We start from the raw sequence: 25,929 nt of genomic DNA on the forward strand, positions 1-25,929 counted from the left end.
CATATTTGACCAGCATCAGAAAGTAGAGAACAACACGTACCTTTGTCGTCTTCAAACAGCCTTCAGAACACGAATGCAGAGTGTGTTTGTGTGTGTGTGTGTGTGTGTGTGTACACTTATGTACACTACACTTATTGTAGCTTCTCAGCAACCAAATACTGTTGGTGTTTGTGTAACATTTGCTATGTATATTACAGCTTGCTCAATTAATCTTTCATAGAGAGAGTCCTTGTGATCATTAAAATTGTGTAAACAAGTGAACCCGAAGAGTGAACTAAACACAAGAAAGAGAGAGGATGTGGAACTTGCATGGGACGGAGGGTGACTTACGGTCATTACACTGTATCCCCGTGTAGGAGGTCATTGAACAGTCGCAGGTGTAGTTCTCCCACTGCTGGATGCAAATTCCCATGTTAGCACAGGAGTCTTCTTGGCATGTCGTGCTAGGACCTATGGTGGCAAAGCACAGCAATGTAATACTGGGGGCAAACGTCCCATCATGCTGTTAAGGTGCCATGCAGGTGAGTGTAACAATATACATGCAGTTTGGGTTAGTAGAGGTTATCAAAAAGAATCCCGAAAGCTGTCAAACAAACGTGGCATTCCCTAACGACTGGATTTTAGTAATCAACATCATACTCTATACATATTCAACACAGCTTGTTACAAAAGTAGATTCAGACACGGGGCCAAGCATGAACTTTCTCACATCTGCACAGAGGAACAAAGGTCAATGACAACATTTAATAGCGAGATGTGTACACAGTCCAGCACTGTATGTACTATTGTTACACATGTTAAGAACAATAGTGTGCACACCAGCCACGTGCAATCGAGTTGAGTGTGTTCAAAACACATCTTGTGTTTTGGCACACTTGGGCTCAATTTGAGGGAATGCAGCAAGAACAATAGAGCTCATTACCCAATTCAGAGCAAGAGGGTGGATGCATTCCCCCTGAATTAACCGTGTAAACAAGAGAACTGCAAATAAACTGGCTTTGAGTGCATTTTTCTTGTGAAATACAACAATAGTTAACCACAAACATAAACTTTAGTGCAAAAAAAGGGGGAGAAAAGAAGACTAAAAGCGCATTTACTGTGCAACGCAAAGTGCAGTACTTCAGTACTATGTAAACGTTCAACATAAAATGATTCACCCCAGTTTGCTGACTATCAAAACTGCAGATAGGATTTCGAATGGAAAATCACAGTGAGCCTATACTTCAAGATAGTTCTCTCTGATTTTTCCATTCACATCGTTCAGCATTATTTCAGTAGCACATTCACATATTTACATGGAAAACGGTCAAATTACAAAATTACATTATATTATGTAAACTGGCCTTATTCCGACAATATTATTTTTGGTTAAAGTTTCTATACAAATTTTCATATCAATCAACTTAGTACCAAGATTTGATTAGATAATAACCATTTCAAGAGTGCTGATAAAGGTCATTCATATTATGCAGTACATTGTCATGTTCCCATTATACAATACAATACGATTTTTTTTTTTTTTTTTTTTTTTTACTGTTTTGAAGGAAGTAAAATATATACAGTAGTGTTAAATATTATTACTATTCGAAAGAAAAGTTTTCTATTTAAATTTATTTTAAAATTTAATTTATTCCTGTGATGCAAATCTGCATTTTCAGCATCATTACTCCCGTCTTCAGTGTCACATGATGCTTCAGAAATAATTATCATCAATATGCTGATTTGGTGATTTATTATCAATGTGGAAAACAGTTATGCAGGTTTGGTGAAACAGCGGCAGCGCTATCATTTTCTCAAGATTCTTTGATTAATAGAAAGTTCAAAGGAATAACATTAAATTGAAAGCTAAATATTTTGTCACAGTGTAAATGTACAGTATTTACTGAGACTTTTGGTCAATTTAATGCATGCTTTCTGAATAAAAGTATTTATTTCTTTAAGAAAATATTATTAATAAACTAACTTTAAATGGCAGTGTACATATTAATACACTGAACACTCAGAATGATTCAAACTGTAAATCATAATGTATTGTCTTTTACCACAATTTCACAGTGAAGTGAACCCCAGATAAAATACATTAGAAAATAAAATAATCTGCCCATTTATATGCGAACACAAAAAGTTGACATCCATTACCTTAACTCTTTTTCCTAAACCAGTTTCTGTAATTTCTTTGCCATTGTATAAATAGTTAAAGTGCTGAAACTGCAATTATTAATTATTATTATTATTATTAATGTACTGTATAACAGGAATGACCAGCAACATTAAGGAGCAAAAATACTGGGTCACATTGGGTCTTAAATGCCTGTGACTTCATATAAATGATTTACCCTCAGCTGTAATGATGTTCACTTCAACAGTAAGCACTCTTATTTGTGATGTTGCCTAAATAATAAAGTGGAAATCACATCTGTTTGAGTTTCTGCCTCTGTGGGAAGCTATCTGAGCTTAAAGTCTACGGTGCGTGCCGAAATTTCCAGATGGATTTTCATGCTAATTCTATTAATTATTTTGCTAATCATATTGCTGTTCAGTGCATCTAAAGACAAGCGAGAAGTAACCCATGGTGAGATACTTAGTGGATTCTCCTAAGCTAAATTCCTCTCTCAGCTGAACGTCGTTAGCGAAAAATAAATAAATAAATAAAATAAAAAAGAAACAAGACAAGATACAGCAAAACAGGACTTGGGGACTTAATTATACAGGAGAGCTCATGTTTTATTAATGTAGACTCTCAGTTGCAATCATTACTTTTCTCTTCCTATTTTGCAAGTCTCACGACCTTCAGGAAAAACACAAGGGCATTTTCTTTTAGAAAGAAGTGAACCATTTTATACCAAGACATTGTTACAGTGAACCAGCTAGTGTCCGCTTTATGTCTGGGTATTGGGAAGAGTACATAACAAAACGGCACAAGACAAAACAGCAGCTTTCAGCCGAACTCAGAATGGAATTGAACCTTATATACCTTGTAGATCTGCTTTGGTGAAACCAACTTTGTAAAGCAAGAAACAGAAAAGCGAAAACAATCAAACAGGTAAGAAAGTGGCCGATGGCTTCTGTTAATAAAGCAAAGGCTTTACTAACAGGGTATGCTATACCATTCTTAGGAAGGGTTTGCACTCCTAGTTACTACACCATGAGTTAGAAATTATAATGATAGTTATGAAGCTGATGGGCTGATTCAGCATGGCTGGGTTGAAAAAAAAGGATTAATGGCACTCAATGAAAGTATTTAGTTGCAAAAAATAAAAATAAATACATAAATAAAAGGTAAAGCAAATTAAGTTCACTATGAAATTGTGCCTGAAAAATATTTATAGTTTAAATATATTCAGCCAATAAACATGCAGAAAAATTAGGCTTAATTTGCATATTCTATTCTAATCCACTGTTCTGAAGGCAAAAATGTTAAAAATGACTTTCAAATGCAGAGTATGGGCATGATAATTTTCTAATGCTAACGTAAATCAACTGCTACGACTATATAAAGCAAGCTGTTAGAGAGGGGACATTTTAATGATGTTGCGTTCTGTGAAAACAAAATGTTCCCCTGCATTACTGCAGCATGGAATCGAGCCCTCGCCTTCCTAAGCACAGGTGCATCATTGCCATCTGGTGGATGAAAAGCTTCATTACATTAAAAAAATAAATAAAAAAAATGGCGCATTCAATGCCATATGAATCGACAAAGGATTCTGCTGCCATTGTGGAGTCATTCCATACACGGCTTACAGTTTTACTGTGCACAAACAGTACAGTACAGAGTGATGTTTCTTTCATGCTGGGCTGTGAACATTAAAACCTACTCACGTTCACTTTTGGATGCTGTGCGGGAGAGATAAACGTGAAACACACATACACACACACACAGGTTGCTCTATTCATGTATGAAATGAAGAACTGAATTCAAATGATGTTGGGTATGTCTCTGTTTATAAACTATTACAAATAGCCTATACATCTTAAAGATGTCTAGCACAACAGCTATATCAGACGATCTGGTGGTCCTGACAATATGTGGAATTAAATGTTAACTATGTTCTTTTCTTCTGATCTCACAATAGGGCTTTTCACACTTGAAATAGGTCATATTCTGATTTACCATTCACACTACTCATTATTTACCCTGGGTTAACAATAATTCATAAGCTGACGTTCAGGGTTTTCAGGTCTGTGGAACAAGAACATCCCAATTGCTAATCAAAACTAACCCAATCGTTTTCTGCAGTTTTCCACTTCACCAAAATCCCTTCATGGGGAGATCACCTCATGGCAACCCTGATTCCTAAAACAGATTGGGCTATTTTTGCGCTAGTTTTCAGTAGTAATTGGGCAAGTTTTGTTGTGTAAACCTGGCAACCCTGCCTTGGCTCATTCTCTTGTTATTGCCGACAGTGCTATCAAGTTTTTCATTAATGGATTTGAATTTTTTGGGCTATAAAAGGTAAGATTAAAACTCTTCTTCATACTAACTAATATATGTTTTCCGTCAAACATCATGTGAATATATAACAGCGGGTAAAAAGCGGCGCTAAGCCCGTGAAATGTACCTTTATCCGGGGTTAGAAGCGAGGCTTAGAACGATATAACCCAGGGTTAAGAGCAGTGTGAAAAGCCCTTAAGCTCTGAAAGTTGTAATAGTAATGGCAGTTTAATAGCATAGTTTAATAGCAGGTATAAGAAGAGAAATCATAAATTTATAGTTTGCACACTTTGCAAGAAGGGCTATTAAAGAAAAGGATATTAAAGAAAAAACTAGGCTTGCATGTTTTAAATTGTGTACGCTTGACATTAAACCATTAAATGTGCATTAGTTTAGAGAAAAACATACATTTTCATATCTGTTAAGACCTGTTGTGTTCATAAACTAGTAGCCATTTGTCTTAAGAAAACAATCCCAAACTTCTGTATTTGATTATCAGGCATGGTGACATTGACATTTCACACTCACGCAATGGATTTAAGCAACAAAACATGAAGATGATACAACAAAAGACCAAACGATTTAGATTGATACAATTTTATTCTTGGTTCAACAACATGTAAACGTACCATTTAGGATACTCAACATAAAGGGAGGCATTCTGTTCAAGACAACATTGAGATGAATGATGGAATTGAGATGGACAATTAATTTTGTGATTGACGGACATGTCATATAAATGCTTATGCATAAAGTTTTAACGCAAACATGGCTATAATAAATCAAATAACGAATAAGACAACACTTAGAACCAAAAAGTGAAAGGCAAAATAATAATAATTAAAAAACAATAAAGTAACCAACCAAACAAAGTCAAGAAAACAAAGACATTAACATGCATTGAAATATGGCAGAGATCTCATATACATACAGAAATGGATATTAGCAATGAGTGAAGTGAAGAAATATTCTTGCATAGATCTTAAGTGATCTGTGTTCTGATCTTCTGGCCATTTAACATACAATCATTTGCTATGACAGGGTTCCCACACCTTGATTAACTTCAAGGAGTTTCCAGGTCCAATACCCTCAAACCCTCAAGAACTTGATGTGGAGACACATTTAAAGTGAGAGCGAGGTTACATTGTGTTAGCTTTTAAGATACATTGCTACAGTTTTCATGTCTCAAACACACCTACAAAATAGGTTTTAAGATTGAAAGCATATTTAAGAATATGTGTTTATTTTTTGGTTTACATAATCTTAACAAGCAAAGCTATTCAATATTAATTTCACTGATTGTCTGTGAAACGCTGAGGTACCATCGTAATAGTTTTGTGCGTGCAGGAATGTCATGTAGCGTGACCATCTTTTAGTTTTCCAAAAAGAGACAGTGGGTGTGGGTCGGGGCATCTAGCAACAGTTTTATCATAGGCAGAATGCAAAATGTTTCAATACAAGCATTTTAGTCAAAAGTAATATTAGAATGTTTGTGGGAGCAGGCGGGACTGGACACAAAAATCACGGCAGCGGGCAATAATGGTCAGAAATTCAATGGGAGCAGGATTAAGAAAACAGCATTTATTTAGGTCCAAAAAGAGGACATGTCTGGGAAAAATAGGAAATATGGTCACTCTAACATCATGGCAACGTACAACACAAAGAACCTAACGTTGGAAACACTTAGCGTAACGTGTTAATGAGCGTAACTAATGTAAATCAAACAAGCTAGTACACACAGGACACAAAGTGTTGGCGAGATTACACATTAGCGGACCAGAGGGAATAATATGGATTTTTTTCCAGAAAACTTATTGCACAATATGAATTCAAGCCCTTTCAAGGACCTATGTCAATGTATGTTTATTTTCAATTTTTTTTTTTTTTTTTTTTGAATTAAAATCTCAAATTCTTACAAAATCTGAATTTCTAAATATTTTTTAAATGTATTTTATTTTCTTTGTCTTTTTTTTTTTTGATATAGGATGGCATATATAAAATGAAATAACAAGTAGTAAAATGAACACACTTTATGTAATCATTTCACACAATATTTTATATTATGTTGATTTCACATTTTTCAAATAAACTTTTTTTTTTAAATATTACAAAATAATTTTATATTTACACTACCATTTAAAAGCTTGGGTTCATTAAGATATTTTATGTTTTTGAAGCTGTTAGATCAAAAATAATAAAAAATTAAAATAAAATAAAAATAACTTTTTAAATATTTTATTCCTGGTACGGCAAAACTGAATTTTCTGCATCCATTACTCTTAGTCTTCAATGTCACATTATTCTACCAATATTGAAAAAAGCTGTTCTGCTCAACTTTTGTAAAACATTATACATTTTTGAAAAGTCGAAAAGCCCAGTATTTATTTAAAATCTTTCGTAACATTATACATTTTTACTATCACTCTTGATCAATTTATGCATCCCTACCGTATAAACTTATTGAACCCAAATTTTTGATTGGTACTTTATATATATTACAACATATTTGTCATAATTACTTAATAGCTGAGAATAATTATATATTTTGATATTATTTTTAATGGTTTAAGGTCAAAACACATCAGCCCAAATGCATAAACTTCCGTCTTGACTCAAAATACTGTAATGTAAAGATTCCCTCTGTAGGTAGTTTTGTAAAAATGTCACTAATTCATTCAAACAAATGGCTGATCCTAGCATGACCAATGTGGCCAATATGAAAATTAATAAGCCAGTGGGCTCAACAGAGAGCTGACTGGATGAGAGATGAGAGAACCAAGGTGAGAAAGATGGAGTGATGGCTCAGTGAAGTGGAGGTGGAACTACTGTTTGCATTCATGAGAAAGTATGGGCTCCTCGAGCTAGAGTTGTAAGAGGTTGTACCTTCACATCCTCGCTCAATCTGACCGCTCCGGAACAAGGCATCGTTTATGAGGTCGGGAAGGCGTCCGTTCAGGTCCACAGATGCAAGGCAACCCTTAAAACCTTCCCTAGAGGCCACAAGTTTGGGCAGGCTGTTATACATGTTGGTCCCCAATCCGGCGATGTAGAGGTCACCTGAGCAGACCCCAGATACAAAAGATACCCATGTAAACAAAGTAGTGATTAGACTGTGATCGGGGGCATGACGATATATGAATTTCAGCTGACTGCGTACCTTTAAGGTCCAGATTTTTAGCGCCGTTGACGACTTGACTCACTGCCTTGGCATCGACTTTGAGCGTGTGGACGTTACTGTTGTCTCTAGTGATGACAACGTTATGCCACTGGTTGTCATGCAGAGCTCGATCACTGTTGCCCTTGATTACATTGGGCCCGTTACCAAGATCAAACACATAATGTATGTACCTAAAAGACAGAAAATTGAAGGTTCAGTTTACAGGAAGAGTAGAAAGGCAATATCATATCCCATTCCAACTTTCAGTTTTATAGACGGTTTCAATGGCAACAACACAAATAAACGTTACTGCGCATGCGCGCTTTTGTGGCTCTAACTTAACTTCCGGTAGACTTTAATAACAACAGCCAAGTCCCTCTAGAGTAGATATTTTTTTGATAAAAAACAAAATATGTTTGCTGCGTAAATCTGGTGGACTTTATGAAAATGCTAATTAAACCTTTGCCAGCAGGAGATGCTTTTAAGCGCCGAGAAATAGAGGTTTCCACAGTAACAGCTGTAAACAAAGCAGAGCTATGCTCACAAACGCTGCGTTATCAGGCATATAACATCCAAGTCTTCCTTCAGAAATAGTGATATTAAACCCCCGTGCCTCGTTTTGATATTTAAACATATAAATGTAAGGAATTATTATTAGTAGTAGTAAACGTGCATGACGTAACGTTACTCATGTTTATTCAGCGAAGCCTTTTTTGAAAATCGCTCAGTTTTAAAATCCTGGCGAGTCTATAAATAAATGTATGGGAAACACATCCCACAGCACAACCACCTGAGCCCAACTTCAGTCTACTCATCACCTTAACTTTAACTGCGTTTGTAGACGGCACCGCAGCCAGACCGATATACATAACACAGACCAGAAGTTAACTTAGGTCCAGGTGCGTGCGCCCAATGAAACCGTCTATAAACATGTCAATTTGAGAAATGCTCATTGTGGGTATCTACATGTTTTACTCTCCACTTCTCTTTTTTTATAACAAAGCAATCTGATTTAAAATCTTTTACATTTTTATGCTTTTTACGAGGGGGTGAATAAATCTTAGATTATACTACAAGAGACTGAAATACCTATACATTTATTTATATGATTTCTTTATGATTAAGTGCATGTTATAAAATAAAAATAAAAAATTTGACCCATTTTTTTCTTTTTTTTTTTACTACAACAACAGATGCATTATGAATATCATTACAAATATTGTTATTTGTATATAAATCTGTTAATTTTAACCAATGTTATAGTAATGTAGTACTAACATACGTTTATTTTACAGCATTATTTGAGTTTTTTTTTTCTTGAGAAAATTTGACATGTACTGTTCCTGATTATAAACACACATACAAAATAACCTACTGTACTTTGTAAATGGAATAGAATCGTGCAATTTGTGTCAAAACCCAGCCGTGCTTGTGAATACTGTTTACTGACTTAAATATCAAAGAACCAAATATTGATTATGTAAAAAGAATACAAATAAAAAAAGATGAAAATTTTCATGAAATGTTCTATCCTTCCAAACTTTCTTACAAAACAAGGCATTATATATGGTTTTGCTTATGGACTTCTAGTTTACTTGCCTCAATGACTGTATGCTGAAAAGGTTTTGTGCCTAAAATGCCAGATAACACTTTTTAAAATCTAGTTCTTCCTCATCAAGTGTTAATTGAAGTAGTTTTACTGGCAAGGTGAAAAGAAAAATAATAAAGTGGCCATTTCTCCATGCCTACTAGAGGCTTACCCTTTCACCAGCTCTACAGCGATGAAATCGCTTCCATCCCCCACTGTTGAAGAGGATGAATCCATCTGGAGAGGTTGTCTTGAACTGGAAGAAAAGGTGCATGGATGTGTAAGCCTGCAAGGTTGCTAGACTCAGGTAACTGCTCTTTGACTTGAACGTCACGGGGTCTGCGATGATGGAGCGCATGCCGAAGCGAGCGTTGAGCTCGCAGTAGTCGATATCGCCGTTCTTGCACAGGTCGATGTAGAGCATGCCATTGAACTTGAGGCTCTGCAGGTGACCGATGAAACTGGAGGGGATCATGGAGACGAAACGGCGCTCGGTCATCACACCCGTCTCAATGTTGTGAAACTCTAACCGGGTGTGATCGCCCACCATCTGACCTATAAACCACAGCAGGTTAGAAAGAAATACCAAGACAAAAGATGCTGCTATACTACACCCTCAAACAATATTAAACTGCTGCACAGGCATAAACCTGCTATCATACCCTAAAACCCTGAGTCACTCTCCAACTACTTGTTACACAAAGCGAGTTTGTTTGCTACTATGTCAGTGTAGCAATGAACCTGAACCAAAGATAGGTATTTTATTGCTGTGGAACACTTAAGTAGTGTTGGAATGACAACAACTGAAACAAATTTCATTCAAGACTATTACGCAGTTTGCCTACAAACTGGAAACTACTGTTTTCCACAATTTATCAAAATCCCTCAATCTGTATCTAAAGAATAGCAAGAACTAGTAATTCTCAAAACCTTTCACATACTTATTTCTGCAGTTTCTTGCAACAAAAGTGCTTTATTGATAGGCTTGAATCATCTATAGCTTCTCACAAAAAAGAATCCATCAAGAATTTGTGTTGTCTTTCATATTGAGGACTAAGGATAGTACCTTCTGCTACGTCATCGTCAACCGTTAGCTTGTAGCTTTTGCCTCTCCGGATCACACGCACAGTATGCCATTCATTATCATTGAGTTTTTGTCCAGCATACAGTGTCTCTGGTCCTTTGCCTGAGAACGACGGTCATGAAACGTTAATGTCAACCTGAAATGTCTCTGACCAAACCTTTGCTTTTAATGAGAAAAAGTGCAAACTCTTTTTGTTGCTTTAAATTTGATGCTATGTTATGGCAAATCAGCTTAAATTGCTTATTTTCTAGTTGAGATTAACACAAAAGAGAAAGCAAAGGTTTGGTGCAGATGTTTTTGAATATTGCACAAAAACATAATCTTAAAAAAACTAAAAATGTAAAATGTTAGCTAATTTTGTTTCCTTTGTTTTCCACAATAATCACTTTAAAACATAATCCTGAGATTATAAAATGGCTTTTACTCATAAAAGGTCCTGATACACAACTCAAAGACAAAGTTCTCACATTTGGTTTGATAATGTAAATTATATAAAAATGTACTTTGTATCCCAGTGTGAGTGTGAAACTGTAAGTTGGCAACACTGGCTCAAATAATAGCACGAGTTTGGGACAAACCTATATGTTTGTCCAATCCAACAGCGTTTATGAGAAACTTCAAAAGCCCATCTTTTTGCAGTTTCGTTTGTTAACACGAGTGATACAGAAATCAAATGCTTCAACTTTAAAGTCAGAATCGGAGTTAATTTATAAGCAAGCAATATATTCTTTATGATGCAATACATTTGAGGAGTTAAGTAGTCACAGGGAAGAGCAGTGAGATGTCTTAGATTCAGCTCAGAGCGTGCTATAAAAATCACACTCCACATCCCTCAAAATCTCTTGTGTTATGTACCTACCTGCATGCAGTTATCAGTAGTTCCTGAGAAAGTATATTAACCTTCCACCCTGACATTAAATTACACTTCAACACTGACACAAATGTGTTTTAACCGACATGAATGGTCAGAGATGGCTCACAATCTGCCATCACTGACATTTTTCAGACGATGTATCATGCCTATTAGATCATTCCTACACCATGCTAAAAACCATACCTAATGTACTGTAACCTACTGAATATAATTGCAACTTGGATATGATTCTGGGAAATATTGTCCATTTCATGATTTCAAAACATAATAATAACTAAGCAGGAAAGCTATTGAAGGTCATACAAGCAATTATCATATTCTGAAAGCACAAAAACAATATCAGACACTTTCTGACCAGATTCATGCAGATAATGATGCAGATAATAATTTTAGAGCTTGTAAAAATGCAGGTCTCGTTACGAGAGCTTCAGAACTAACAGCTCTGATATGCACATCAGTATAATTAGCGGCATTAGATTAATCTGAGTGATGGAAAGTGTGAACTGGTGCAGGTAAAGGGATATGAGACTAATCTAGCATGATGTGAGTGTTCACTACTTGATCAGAATGACTGATGGAGGCATAGTTGTGCATTACTGGTTTACTTGGTACATTTCCAGCCGGGCCAGGCTCTCTAATATATCAACAAAACTCATCATTTGGCACCACAAACACTTTTTTATCTAAAGTAGCTTACTGTACAGTCATTTTAAGGACAGTCACACAGAATCCAGCCTGTAACCTTTCTATTATCACACCACTGTATGGTTAGTATTTAAACAGTCATATGAAACAACACACAAAACCGCTCTAGAGCAATCAACTGTTACATGCAGATATCAAGATCCATAAAACATGCAAGCCATTTATAGAGTCATGATACATACACATACATAAACATTCTTACCTTTCAAAGTGGGAAAATCATAGTTAGTTCACAGTTATTCAGAGTGGGTATATTGGTTCATATTATATATAATATTACTGTAACACATCACCTTAATAGTTTATATGAAAACATTGTCATTGAGAGAATTCAAGACCTATTTTTGAGTAAAAGCAGGTTTTTTGTTGTTGTTGTTGCTAAAACTAGAAATGTGTATCTTTACTAATGGCATAATAGTGCAAAGAAAGTGTAACAATATATCATGGCTAAAATATGTAAAGCATTAAACAAAGAAATGTCTGTATTCCAAGAACTTCAGGTAACAACTGAATTGAATGCACTTTTTTAGCATATTTTTTTTGTTTTGTTTTAAGAGTCGTGTATTAAGCCATATATTAATAAGCTTAAAATAAATTGCAGTAGTTTGACATACAATACAGCCTATTAACATCATATTAATCAACAAACAGAAACAAACCCATATTGCATCATATCATAAGAATATGCTGAAGTTAGATGACATTATAAAAAATGAACATTAGTGTTTTTACATTCTCTGTATGCAAATGTATTACAATTTACTTTTATTTGATTTTATTTTTAGGAAAAAAGGTTGATATGTGATGACTCTATAATGTGACTTTGAAAGCTGTACAAACTGTAGTTATTGCAACATGAAAATATGGCAAACTTGTCTTTAAATACAATAATTAAACATATATTTCTGCATTAACAATACTATCTCATATTAATGCATGCACTACTTTAAACTCAGATACTGCATTCCTTACTAAAGACAGTAAGAACAAAGTAGTTTAGACGATACCATCATCTTTCTATAAAAGTGTAATAGGGTAGGAAATAAATTTACATGACAGCTAAATAACAGGCCATCAAAAACAAGCCATGATTATTAAGTCACCACCATTTATAATTGTGGTAATCGTGATTGGAGAGATGGCATCGACTGACCCTTAGACTAGATGCAAACTCTCCTTCGGAGGAAAAGGTACAAGACTTAAGACATTCGTTTTAACAAGAGAAACATAAGCAGCAAAATGAAACTTGAGTGTTAACTTACTGGAGTTACAGTTTATCCTGATACAGTCTAGATGGGGGAAAATAAGTGACAGATGAAATTGCATCCTTCAAGGTTACAGCTGCAGACATCCAAAAACAATAATTCCACCCTTCCGGGGACGTCCACATGCGAAGAGGCGGCCATTTTTTATTATTAATGAAAGCATTATAATTTAATGAAAAGACTGTGCACAAAAATCACTGGATTAGCTGCAATTGACAAAGAATTAGAGATAATGTCTATGAATAAATTACTTTGCTAAATAGATTTTAAACATCAGAAAACAGATAATTGCCTTATAAGCAATATTTAGTTTGTAAAATTATAAAATGGCCACTTGGAGCTCACCAACCACAAAGACTATTCATCCCAGAGCTTTGTTTTATTTTATTTTATTACAATTATGCTTTTCATTCTCAGACCTATCTGAGGTCCTGCCCCATAGAAAGTACACCAACTCATTAGCTAAATAATCTTAAATACATTTAGCAAGAAGTAGGTGTTAGGGCATTTTTCTTGAATATTGTTCTGCAGCATTATGATTTCAAGCCATCTCATTTTGACGGCATCATGCTCTGGGTTGGGCTCTGTGTGGCTGGATTTACCATGTGTCGTCAACCGCAACAGAAAAGTGGGAGCAAACAGCCTCGATCCAATAAGCACCAGCACCATGCAGTGGCCTCTGTACCTCCAGCTAGATCTTCCTGAGATCTGACCATTCAGATGAGCCCTTAATATACTACAATCTCTAACATATTAATAATTGTGGTGGTCTTGGTTGTAAAAGTATAGTTGTAGAGGCCTGCATTGTACTAAAAGTAAAATAACCTAGGGCAGTCTTGAGCGTAAATCTGATGATATACATATGTATTCGGTTGTGTTTCCATGGCTGACAGTCTGTCAAATCATTCCAGATGAATTCTCTGTGTATGCAGTCATAAGACATTCTTGTCTCTTTCAGTATGTTTACAGTGTGTGAGCTATGTTTGTCTCTACTATGTCTGAGCTGTCACAGATAATCAGACCTACTGTCAGACCTCAGGCTGTTTCCTGCGGTGAGGTGTGAGTTATGTCACTTCCTTTAATGATGACACAGTGACTTAATGACCAGTTAGGGTCTCTCATCTCTCATCTAACGGTGTCAGGTTGAGGGTTGAGAGGTGCTACCATCTGCAGGTGAAGCTGAGAGCTCTGTTCTCGGGCTGTTTGCCGACCGGGCCGCAGGCTAAGGGCCTTTGAAGGGGTGAATACCATCTTTTGACAAAGCATGGAGAATGTGTGTCAGAGAACGAGGGAGGGAGGGATAGGTGATGGGGGTTAAAAGGAAGTGATGTAACAAAGGAAATACCAACCAAAGCACAAACGTGATACGAATGGAACCAATTGAGACAGAACGTGAGGTTTGTCAGAAAAGAGTTACTGGAGATATTGTCAAGTAGAAAAGATGACAGGAATTCGTGTTAAGCTGACGATCAGAAAGTCACACCACTTGAAAAGGTTTTACAATCATAAAGAATTACCTATCATTTCAAAAGCTGACATAAAAAAAAAAAAATAAATTGCTATGCTGTTGTGTAGTGCTGTGACTGTCTCAAAGGAGTTATTCTCTTCACTATGACAATGGTCATGGTTAATATATTACAAAAATGCACCAAACATTGTGTTTGTTAGGTTTGGGCAGTATGGTGGTACTATTTATGCGTCAGAAATTTTGCAATAACTTTACACCCAATAGACACATCCACAATGAAATAAGTGGGCAAGACTGCTGTGTGTTATTTACAGTTGTAATTTGCACAGCGGAAATATAGAGCAGGACGTGTCCCAAAATGTGCAAAACAACATAAAATTGTACAGATTAGTTGTTGATGGCTAAATCAATAAAGAATTATAATGGTGGCTTACACCAGTTGAAAGAATATGTTATATTGAAAGAATATGTTATATATTATTCTAATTTTATTAGATTTCATTAAAATATTACATGTTTTTACCTGAAATCTTTTGCAGCTAATGCTGAACTCCTTTGTTTGTTATGAATAAACTTGATTTGTATCCAAAAAGTTCAGAATAAAAGTATAAAGTACCATTTTGGAATTTTCTGTATATATAACTATGTTGTATTTATGATATTACTTGAACAGTGATATAATATCATACCACCCATCCCTAACATCAATTAGTAGCTAAAATTTGAATTTACTGTCAATTACTTTATTAAGAAAACAATCAATTCAAACTGAACTCAATCAAATGTCTGGTGAACCATGCAAATAAATAAAAACAACAAAACAACATCTTAATATACCTTACTAATGAATGAAATGAATATGGAGGCTGGGGAGAGTGGGGCTGGAATGATGGACAGATAGGAAGAGGGAGAAAAAGAAGAAGCACTGCATCCCAAAAGAGGGGGTTTTATACAATACCTAAGTTGACCGTGAGTTTGACGCGACTGCCGTCCAGCTCTAGCCGAAGAGTATCGGCGGAGTCACGTGAGGTGGTGGCCATGAGCAGACCGTATGCCCGCTGAGACTTGAAGCGAAGGGACACGTCCTCCGCTTCAGTGTGCATAACGCTAGGCATCACCACTTTCATATACATGCTCCCATCATAGCTCAAGATGGATGCCTCTGTAGACAAAACAACATAAGATCTGTTTCAGACAAGTTAGAAGTAAACACAAACTTTGCTTCTGGGAGAAAAAATGTCCTGAAGTTTCTTGGAGTTGACAATGTATTACAATATTAAAATAATGCAAGGTCAAGGTGATGGCCTCCAAATATTCAAGTCATCTTCGTGAGGAAATGCATGACTAAAACAGCACACTGAGTAAACACAATCTGCACAAGCCTCCTACAAGTCTCTATTAACTGACTCAACAGGTAAACGAACAGATCTCTCCTGCCATGGGAAATGTTCAAGACAAGCTGCCACACAGATGGCCGATCAGGCACACCGCTAGGATGCCCTTTCTCCACATCCTCAGCCTCTGACTGCCATTCACGCTCCATATGAAAGCATTAGAAAAGCCAGCCACGCATAAAATCTCTGCTTTGACTCCACAGTATGTAGATGTCCGGGTGAAAGCAAGGCAGGAATCACAGCTAGGCTTGCGTGTCTGGGCTGGGATTTATTATAAGAAATTAAAGAGGCCACATCAATCAAGACCTTCTGGATAAGCATATGTGAAAAAACCTGTCAAGCTTTAATTAAAATATCCTAGTTAAAATATTATTTTGATAAAAGTTGCTTCAGATAAAATAATGTATACTACCATTTAGAATTTTTTTTTCTTTTTTTTTTTTGATTAAGTATATGCTTCCTTGGTGAGTATAAAAGGCAACTTCAGTGAAGGCAGTGAGGAAAGAGACAGATAACTCCAAGTGAAAGCAAATAAAAAAAATATTTCGTATTAATGCTATTGAGCAGCGGGCTGATGCGGGTAGACAGAAACCGTGGAGGGAATGAGGCATCAGAGATCCTCACAGGGTGGCAGTGATTCTCAATAAGGGGCCGATGTTACCCAACAGCATCATGCAGCCATCTTGAGAGACTCACTTAAGAAATTTGATACACTGCTGTTTCCTCTCGAAGCATCTCATAAATCCTTCTCAAGACACATGAGAGCACTCATGTTTTACATGTTAATACTCACTCACTGTATTAACCTGTAAAACGTGTCCATCTTTTTCTTTTAGACTTGTAAGCTGGGATAATTAATGCAGATCATGTGGCTGTATAAAAATGCAGTGCACATCTGACATTTCGGTATATTAATTAAGCCCTGCTTTTGTTTTCCTATGTAAATAATGAACAAAGAACTACTTCAATCACATGCCTGAATGCAACACAGTTCATGAAAGTCAAATGAGCTGCAAAAAGCATTACTCATGGGAAAGACTAATTCAATAAATAAAGGGCTTTAACTGACATTCCATCTGACTAACTGACGACTGAATGGATGGGTGGAATGTTTAATCAGAATTTTTTTTCCCCTCCATGTTACATCTGAACTTTCGTAAATGTATTATCTTTCACAAACAGATTTTTCATGCATTTATGCATTTGAGCACTCATGCACGTCAGATTTTAAGAAGTGTCCTGCAGTGTGACATGCTATACTCAACATTTTTGTAATTATTTATGGATGCTGTTTTTACTTCATATTTTTTGAGAGTTAAAAAATTTGTTAGTGTGTGTGTGGGGGGGGGGGGTGGGGTGTAAAATACACACAGTTTATATATAAGAAAATATTAAATGTATTACACAACAATAATTTAGAAACATACATCTACTATAAGGTCCAAAAAGACACTTGCCAAGCATAATATAGTAATTAAAAAAAATATATATTAATTTCTATTTCTGTCAACTCTGGATTTTTTTTTTTTTTTTTTTTTTTTTTACTGGTACATATTTTCGATTAAAATAATGCTTGAGGCACCCGTAATACATTTGTGTCACAAGGTTTCGATTAACCCAGATGGCTAGCGCTCTGGAATACAAATGTATTGATTTAGCTTCTAATATTGAGTGAGTGCAGGCTGCTTAATTAAGGTGTATCTGTGATATGATCTATCATCATCATCTGTGCGGCACAGAGGGATCAGACTGACCTGTACTGAGCTGTGTCTCAATGACATAACGAGAGAAACATCAGGCATAAAAGGCAATCAATGTTCATTAAATTGTCAGTCTTCCTGCTGCTCATCAGCAGACAACAATCTCTAAACTGAAGATGTCAAGGACATTATTGCAGGCAGCAATTCAATCTTCAATCTCTCCTATGAGACACACGTGCACAGACCATTTGGTAAGCAGTTGCTCAAAACAGAGCAGCTGTTGCCATTGTCTTTAGCTGTCTGGTTAGACTCTTAACCTTTATCAGCTCCTGTGGTGCCACATGCTGGGAATTAAGATGGAAAGAGAGATTTTTATTACGTCTGCCATTGCAGTGAAGCGTCCAACTGCCCAGTTTAGATTTAAGGTAATTCCTGATGACATTTGGAGAAATTTAGCATTACATCATTTCCTCACCGATGGATCTCTGCAATGAATGGGTGCCGTCAGAATGAGAGTTCAAACAGCTGATAAAATACCACAATAATCAACAAGTAATGTATAATTGTAATTGTAAGCTACATGTTTATAAGAAACAAATGCATCATCAAGATGCTTTTTCTGGAAACTTCAAACCATTGCTGCTGACTAAAATACAAGTCCTCTATCCAAGTTGTCTCATCTGACAAGAGAAATATGCAAAGATCAAGCACTGTTTACTAGCGTAAACAGTCCAAAATGATTCTAAACAAATACGTCAAGAATGCAGTTATTTAAAATTAAATATGTGGTTTATTTATGAAGATAGCACCCATTAAAAAAAATTGCTTTGAGTTTGGAGAACCAGACAATCACTGGGCACTTATGTGTCCAACTGAAAGCAGCCTTACCTTGACTAGTCCTTCTGATGTCTCTGTAGTGGTGAAACATAATCATATTGTCTGAACCAAATATTAATGTTTTATATCTTTAAAATGAAAATGAAAAGAGGGTTGTGTTTTATAAGAGGAAGTGGTGTATGAAATAACTTTTCATTTTATTGTAAATAATATACATACAGTGAGGATGACCAGAGTATCCAAGGCGAGCCGAGTGACGTTATCAAGTACGCTGCTGTTAAATTAGCAGAATTCACACTCCCGAGTTACTACCAAGGACTCAAGTCTGAACTATGTGTACTTGGTATTGAGAAACATATAGTTGTCCTGATTGCAGGAAGGACACCATGTCCTAGTATTCTCTGCTTCTGTGGACAAATAATGATGTGAAAACTAAACTAAAACCTTTTACTTAAGCCAAATCATTCAGGAAATTGTTCAGCACATGTTTGTAGTTAAACAGACTTGCAGGTGGTCACAGCCCCACAAACAGTCACATCTGCATGTTAAAGAATGGTCACAGGTGTGTGCTCTCTTTTTTAGAGAAGAAAATCCCCGGATGATGCAAATGGCAGTCTCTAACAAGAGCAAAAGAGACATGTGATTTTGGCTCACTGCCACAATCACACAGTATACATAAAACAGTCACTTTCAATGAGCATTATTTTGTCATAAAGGAGAAAATAAAGGGTTTTCCTAAGCACAACTGCTCGACTATCATAAACAGTCAAAAATCTAAAAGAGCATCTGGCCTAAATGTGACTATAATGACTTACAGGCCGTTGATTTGAAGCAGTGTTATTTTACATAAGGTGATTTGCCTTAAATGTCATGTAGAGGGCTTTGGAACAAGTATCAAGTGATAACAACTGAGTAACACACTGAATCTATTAATTCACTTAAATAGAAAAATATTGTATTGATTATACTTTTACATTTAAATCTGATTTGTCTTAGAAATGAAGCACATTATTATGCATAGCATCAAACAAAAAATACCCAGCATCTGTCCTTTAAAATGTCCTCTATCTCCTTTGGTAGGCAATCAGAGACTTTAATATTTCCTTCCCGTGCCACTAGATGGCAGCAGATGGCTTTTGATGACGATGCATGTAAAACAATATATTGAAGTTTTTTTTTTTTTAATGGTTGTCCAACACAATGAAAACCCATGTTAAAAACAGGTAATAAAAAGCACTACTGCATGGACACTGCACACAAGGCACAAATGTAAAGAACCCGTGCCGCCTGCGAATAGACAATGTACAAGTTTCTTATGCATGCTCCAAAAATCACTTAAAAGTGTTAATCAGTTCCCACCTTCTGGTGTGTTCTAAGAGATGACTGGTGTGGGCACTGGACTGGTTTATAGTGAAACCCTGAAGGAGGCTTCTGACACCTGCACTTGCCATAAACAGCGGATTGTAGCTATGCACCAACAAATCAAATCATTTAGAGGCACGCTTAAAAAGAGAAGAGGGCGACCAAATACAGTAGGCACATCCTCCTCCATGTGCTCCTCCCAACGCCAACACAAAAGGATTTACTTTGTTCTGTTTCAGCTGCGATTGTGGAAGCAGCTTGCAGACCGCTCTTGTCTGCACTCATTTAGCTTCAGAGCTGGATTAGAAACAGTTCAATAACTCTCCTGCCACTGAAAACAAACTGTTTTCAACCGCAGAGCTGCACCACTTACAGCAAACCCACAAGCCCTCCATGAATCCTTCTCTTCTTAGGTTTCTTATTTTATTGTAGATAGATAGTAGAGAATAGGGAGAGGGCCAAATACCAATCACAAATCTCTTTAATAATTATTATTTCTCCCAGATAGCAATGACATGGAGAGCTATGGTTTTGGTTAGTTGTGTTTATCATAGAATGAGCATCATGGGCATCATAGCTGTAGATTATGGCCACATATGCTAACTGCTAGAGTTCCCATATTTCTTGTCTTTCTCATGCTGACTCTCTCTCGCTCTGTGGTTCCCTACTGTGCTCTCCTTCCTTGTCCTTTCATGGCTCATTTAAATTTTTCTAAGGGAAGAAAGCAAAAATGTTAGTGACTGGCATAGATTACAGAAACGATGTAATAGCCTGGTTTCACCTGATGAAGGTCCTCAGCTCACAGTAATTTATGAAGGTTTTTGAGGCTGCCAACACCTGCGATCTGAAAATTTCAGCAGGCCTGTGACTGACTACTAAGAGCAAGTTAGGTGGATTATCGAGGGATGTCACCTCTTGCTCCTCTAACCAGCTGTGACAGAGGGGCAGACAGAGACCTCGGCTCCGGTGTGCCTCCATGCACGGAGAGGAGGGAGAGAAAAAAAGCCACACTGATGTAAAATGAGGTACTATGGAATGTGAATGCTCAATGATGACTAATTTACTTGGTGTCAGCTTGGATTTGCAGTGTGACAAAACACTATTTAAATGCTCAGTACTATTCAGGGACCCGAGAGTCAGCCCCCCCTCCCCCCCCCCAAAAAACACAAAATTACTAGTTTATATATATAAACTCATAACTGTGAGATACAAAATCAGAACTGCAAGTAAAGAATAATTCTAAGGTTATATCTCGCAGTTCTGACCTTTTTTCTCTAACTTGTGAGGTTGTCTGAGAAAAAAATGAAGAAAAAAAAGTAAATATATATATATATATATATATATATATATATATATATATATATATATATATATATGTATATATATATATATATATATATATATATTAGGGGTGTAACGGTTCACAAAATTCACGGTTCGGTTCGGTTCGATACACTGATGTCACGGTTCGGTTCGGTACGGTTCGGTACGTTTTAGATACAGCAAAAAGAAAAAATTGGCAGATAAATTTCCTTGATTTTTATTTAAATGTTTTATTTATTAAAACTAACAAAGTATGTGTTTTTTTTGTTTGTTTTTTTTTTACATTGAACAATGATGGAGCTATTCTTTACCCATCTTCTATGGTGTTTTCTTAGCAGCATGCTGTATAAAACAAAAACAGCTCCTTATAAATTTTTTTTACAAATTAAATGTAATATTGTTGTAGTAGTTATGAACAAATACAAAGATGTAACTCTTTTTATATTGAACTCTATAACTCTTTATATTTAGTGTGTTTTTACTCAGTTGGTTCTCTATTTGGGCTTATGTTTTTTGGAACAAAGCAGGAATTACGGTCTGGCTGAAATGGGCTCGTGAAGGAATATTGTAATGGGGCTCAATTACATTAAGCATGTTCTTAAAACCTGCGTTTTCCACTACAGAGTAAGGTCTCATATCCGCGGCTATAACGTAAATGCACCATTCGCTGCGGTGATGTCCGTATACGGAGCCCAGGACGTCACCTGTAGGAGAAAAAAAATCAATCCGTGGCGACGGTTTTGCAATCCGTCCCCTCAGTTTATAAACCGTACTCACGAATTCATAAACTGTTCACTCGATTTAACAAATCGTGCCCACGAATTTCCAATCCGTGCACTCAGATTTTGTAAACCGTACCCTCGGTTTTTGAATCCGTACTCACGAATTCATAATCCGTGCGCACGCTTTCGCAATCCGTTCCCTCGGATTTGTAAACCGTACTCACGGATTCATGCAGCAAACTCCTACGTGTTAACATACAGTTTTATTGAATATTATTATGTGGAATAGGTTTACAGCAAAGTGCCTTAAGTGATTCTCTATCAAGTGTAGTACGAGGTGGAATACAAAGATTTAATAAGAAAGATGCGCATTAAAATCTTGTTCAATTGCTGATAATCTATAATAGCACTTGATTATTATTGTGCAATAAACCTGGCATTGTGACTGACTCTGGAGTAATTTTTTCCTCTTTTGTAAGTTATTTTGGATAAAAGATTCTTATGCATAACCTGTTTAATAATATATAATAATGATACAAATAAAAATAAAGTTATTTTTTATAATTTTAATTTGTAGGCTAAATAAATGAGTACAAGACAGTAAAAATGTTTGTCATAAAATAATTTGTGAATTGCTTTATTTTTAAATAACCTTTGCCAGTTTTGGAAATGCTTGTGTACAATTCTTTCTTAACATGAAGACTTATTTTTGTGATTTTATTATACTAAGCTCCACCCACCTTACCCCACCTGCCGGAGTTAGATGCATGTTTCACTGTTAAGTGTAAAATGCGTGTCAGTTTTCAAATCCGAGGGAACGGATTGCGAAAGCGTGCGCACGGATTATGAATTCGTGGGTACGGATTCAAAAACCGAGGGTACGGTTTACACAATCTGAGCGCACGCACTGGGAATTCGTGGGCACGGTTTGTTAATCCGTGGGTACGATTTGTTAAACCGAGTGAACAGTTTATTAATTCATGAGGATGGTTTATAAACTGAGGGGACGGATTGCAAAACCGTCGCCACGGATTGATTTTTTTTCTCTCCTACAGGTGACGTGCGGGGCTCCGTGGTACCGAGCCTTCAGCGCGTACTGAGTGAGCGAGCGCCTGACTGAGTAGCCTAACATTAACATATAAGTGTGTTTTTTTTTTCTTCGGGGGTGTCAGGGGCGTTGCCTGTTACGTCGTTTGGGTTATTGGGCTACCTTGTTGAACGCATAACATTATATTTCACACACCTTTTTTATTTTCCAAATTTAATTAATTAGTCCAACGAACCGTTCGGTACATAATGCGTACCGCGTACCGAACCGAAAGCCTCGTACCGAACGGTTCAATACGAATACGCGTATCGTTACACCCCTAATATATATATATATATATATATATATATATGTATATATATATATATATATGTATATATATATATATATGTATATATATATATATATATATATATATATATGTATATATATATATATATATATATATATATATATATATATATATATATATATATATATATGTATATATATATATATATATATATATGTATATATATATATATATATATATATATATATATATATATATATATGTATATATATATATATATATATATATATATATATATATATATATATATATTCTCTCTCTCTTTCAGCTGTTTGCTTCCTGAAGTCAATTAAAAATGCAGATATTCTGTTCCACAGTATGTTCATTTCAATAATTCAAGTGTGCATGACAGATAAGTGCTCAAAGACAAACGAAAAGCAAAAAAAAAGACTTTGAAAAGAAAAATGCTTGCACTTCCTATGAATATTGAAAGTAATGTGCATGCCACAACAAAAAAAAAATACACTTTCAAATTTTTCTTTAAATCACAGACTCAAAAACAAAAGCATTATCTTACTAAGAGCACTGCCATTAGCTCAGACTCTGAGCTACAGAAATTCATGTTACTTCACCAAACAAGTATTACACAAGAGGGCAGACTGAGATAAAGTGAAAAAAAAATACTACTCATAATAATTCAACGTTTCTACTCTGACACTCTTCATTAAAAAGTGTTTATGTATATATGAAGCCATTCTCTGTTTGTATAGCCTGTACAGTACAGGTACCTTCAGTGCTAACGCATTAGCAAACAAATGATAATTTTCAGCATAAAATGATAAAAGGTACAATATATCATAGCCTAACTATCTGATGGACTTTATTAAAGTCAAAATGGCCAGAGTAGGCTCATGACAGACTTTATTCAAATTAATTAATTCCAGTTCATTTTGATTAGTCGCGAACTCTCAGAAATGAGTTTTAATCCTGATCAGTTCCAGAGGAAATCTGCTGAATAATTCATCAAAATGCTTTTAAAACCTGAAATGGCTTCTGGAACCTTGATTTAAATCCTCATGTTAAATATCCAGGTCTGATTATAAAATGTTGCCCAATGCAAAAAAAAAAAAAAAAAAACACTTTAGAACCCAATGAGCTTTATCACTCTTTGCTCAAGGAGATTCATATGGCTCCATCAGTCATCTTGGGTCAGCTGTTGCAATGCATTATGGGATTAGCTTTTTCTGCCCTAGACTAAGAAATAATTTATTTTAGAAGAATCATAATTAAGAACAGCCTTTTACTGACGTAAGCAGACTTAAACGGTAACAATAAAAAGCTATGAATGTGGCCCATTTATAGTATAAAACAGGAATATATTCTAGCAAAGACAGAATGCAAGAACAGAGTGAGAAAGGGGGAAAAAAAGAGTACAAGAGAATGTGGAAACTCTCGAAATATCCAATATCCACAACTGTCAAGCAAAGCAATGCTATCTCCCATTTCCTCAGGCAAGCGGCAGAGACCACCTCTTCCCACTCATGATGGAATGGCAAAACACTTTCTGTTGATGGGGTCTGATATGTCAACACACTGATGCATCTCGTAAATGAACAAATCATTTTTACCCGGTTCTAAATAAAGAGCTACACAATGGCAGACACAAAGTTCCCTTTCACTTCTGTCTGGATGAGCTTGTGTACCGTGGCCAAATGAATGCTGTTGTTAGTGCTGCACTGATTGGCTATTCAGAATGATTAGAGACTTTTCAAAGAGAGGTGAATGATAGGGAGGGAAAATCTGCAGAATGTGAGCTGATTTCCTGAAGCTGTGAAATCAGGAAGACTGCTGGGGATGGAGAGGAAGGGATGAGGGAAGATAACAAGGCCACGTTTTGATCGACTGCTGTGAAATTTTATACTGACATGTTTACCCCCAAGACCTGACTTGAGTGTTGATCCATACCCGTAGTCTGATATGTCTGAACTTGTGGGTATGTATGTATATGTGAGTGTGGACTAGGGCTATCGTGATAACCACGTGTAATACCACAATAATGACAAGCCAACTGCAGAGTATAACAAGCAACCGTGAGTCTATGTGTTTTACACTTAATGCATGTGGTAAGAATGTTAAATACTGTTTTTTTTTTTATGCCAACTGGTTCTTTTTATTTACATTAACCCTCAGTGTGCACTTGTGATTTGTATAGAGGATTGTAAATTTGCACTGAACAGGAAACGGGAGAGAGAGAGATTAGCTAAGCGTGTGCGAATACCTGCGTCTGTCCCTTTTCAGGTCAAGTCATATATTAATGGAAAAAAAAAAATCAGTATGACATCAGTTGTTCAAAGCACAGAAAGCTGATACTGGTGAAATATCAGCACTAAGCCTCTTGTTCAGTTAGATTTGAGAATCAGAACTTACTGTTATACATATAATAATAGCTTATTTATATTGTAAGCAAGCAAGTAATAATGTAATACATAAAAACAGTAAATGCAATATATATATATATATATATATATATATATATATATATATGTAAAGAAAATAATCTTTAATTTCGTAACACTGTTTATATAATTTTTATATATATATATATATATATTTAAATAAATTGCCACAAGAGATAACTCTAAATAAAAAATAAATATAATCAACAAACCACTATTTTT

General features: G+C 35.8%; 1 pseudogene; it reads right to left on the reverse strand.

Annotated features, from left to right (window-relative positions):
- Window positions 1–274: 274 nt before the first annotated feature.
- The window catches only part of LOC113094541 (neurexin-3a-like), a 95,613-nt pseudogene continuing 69,958 nt past the window's right edge, over window positions 275–25,929 (reverse strand).

Source organism: Carassius auratus, unplaced genomic scaffold (genome assembly GCF_003368295.1).
Source record: "Carassius auratus strain Wakin unplaced genomic scaffold, ASM336829v1 scaf_tig00215406, whole genome shotgun sequence".
In the NCBI taxonomy this organism is placed as follows: Eukaryota; Metazoa; Chordata; class Actinopteri; order Cypriniformes; family Cyprinidae; genus Carassius; species Carassius auratus.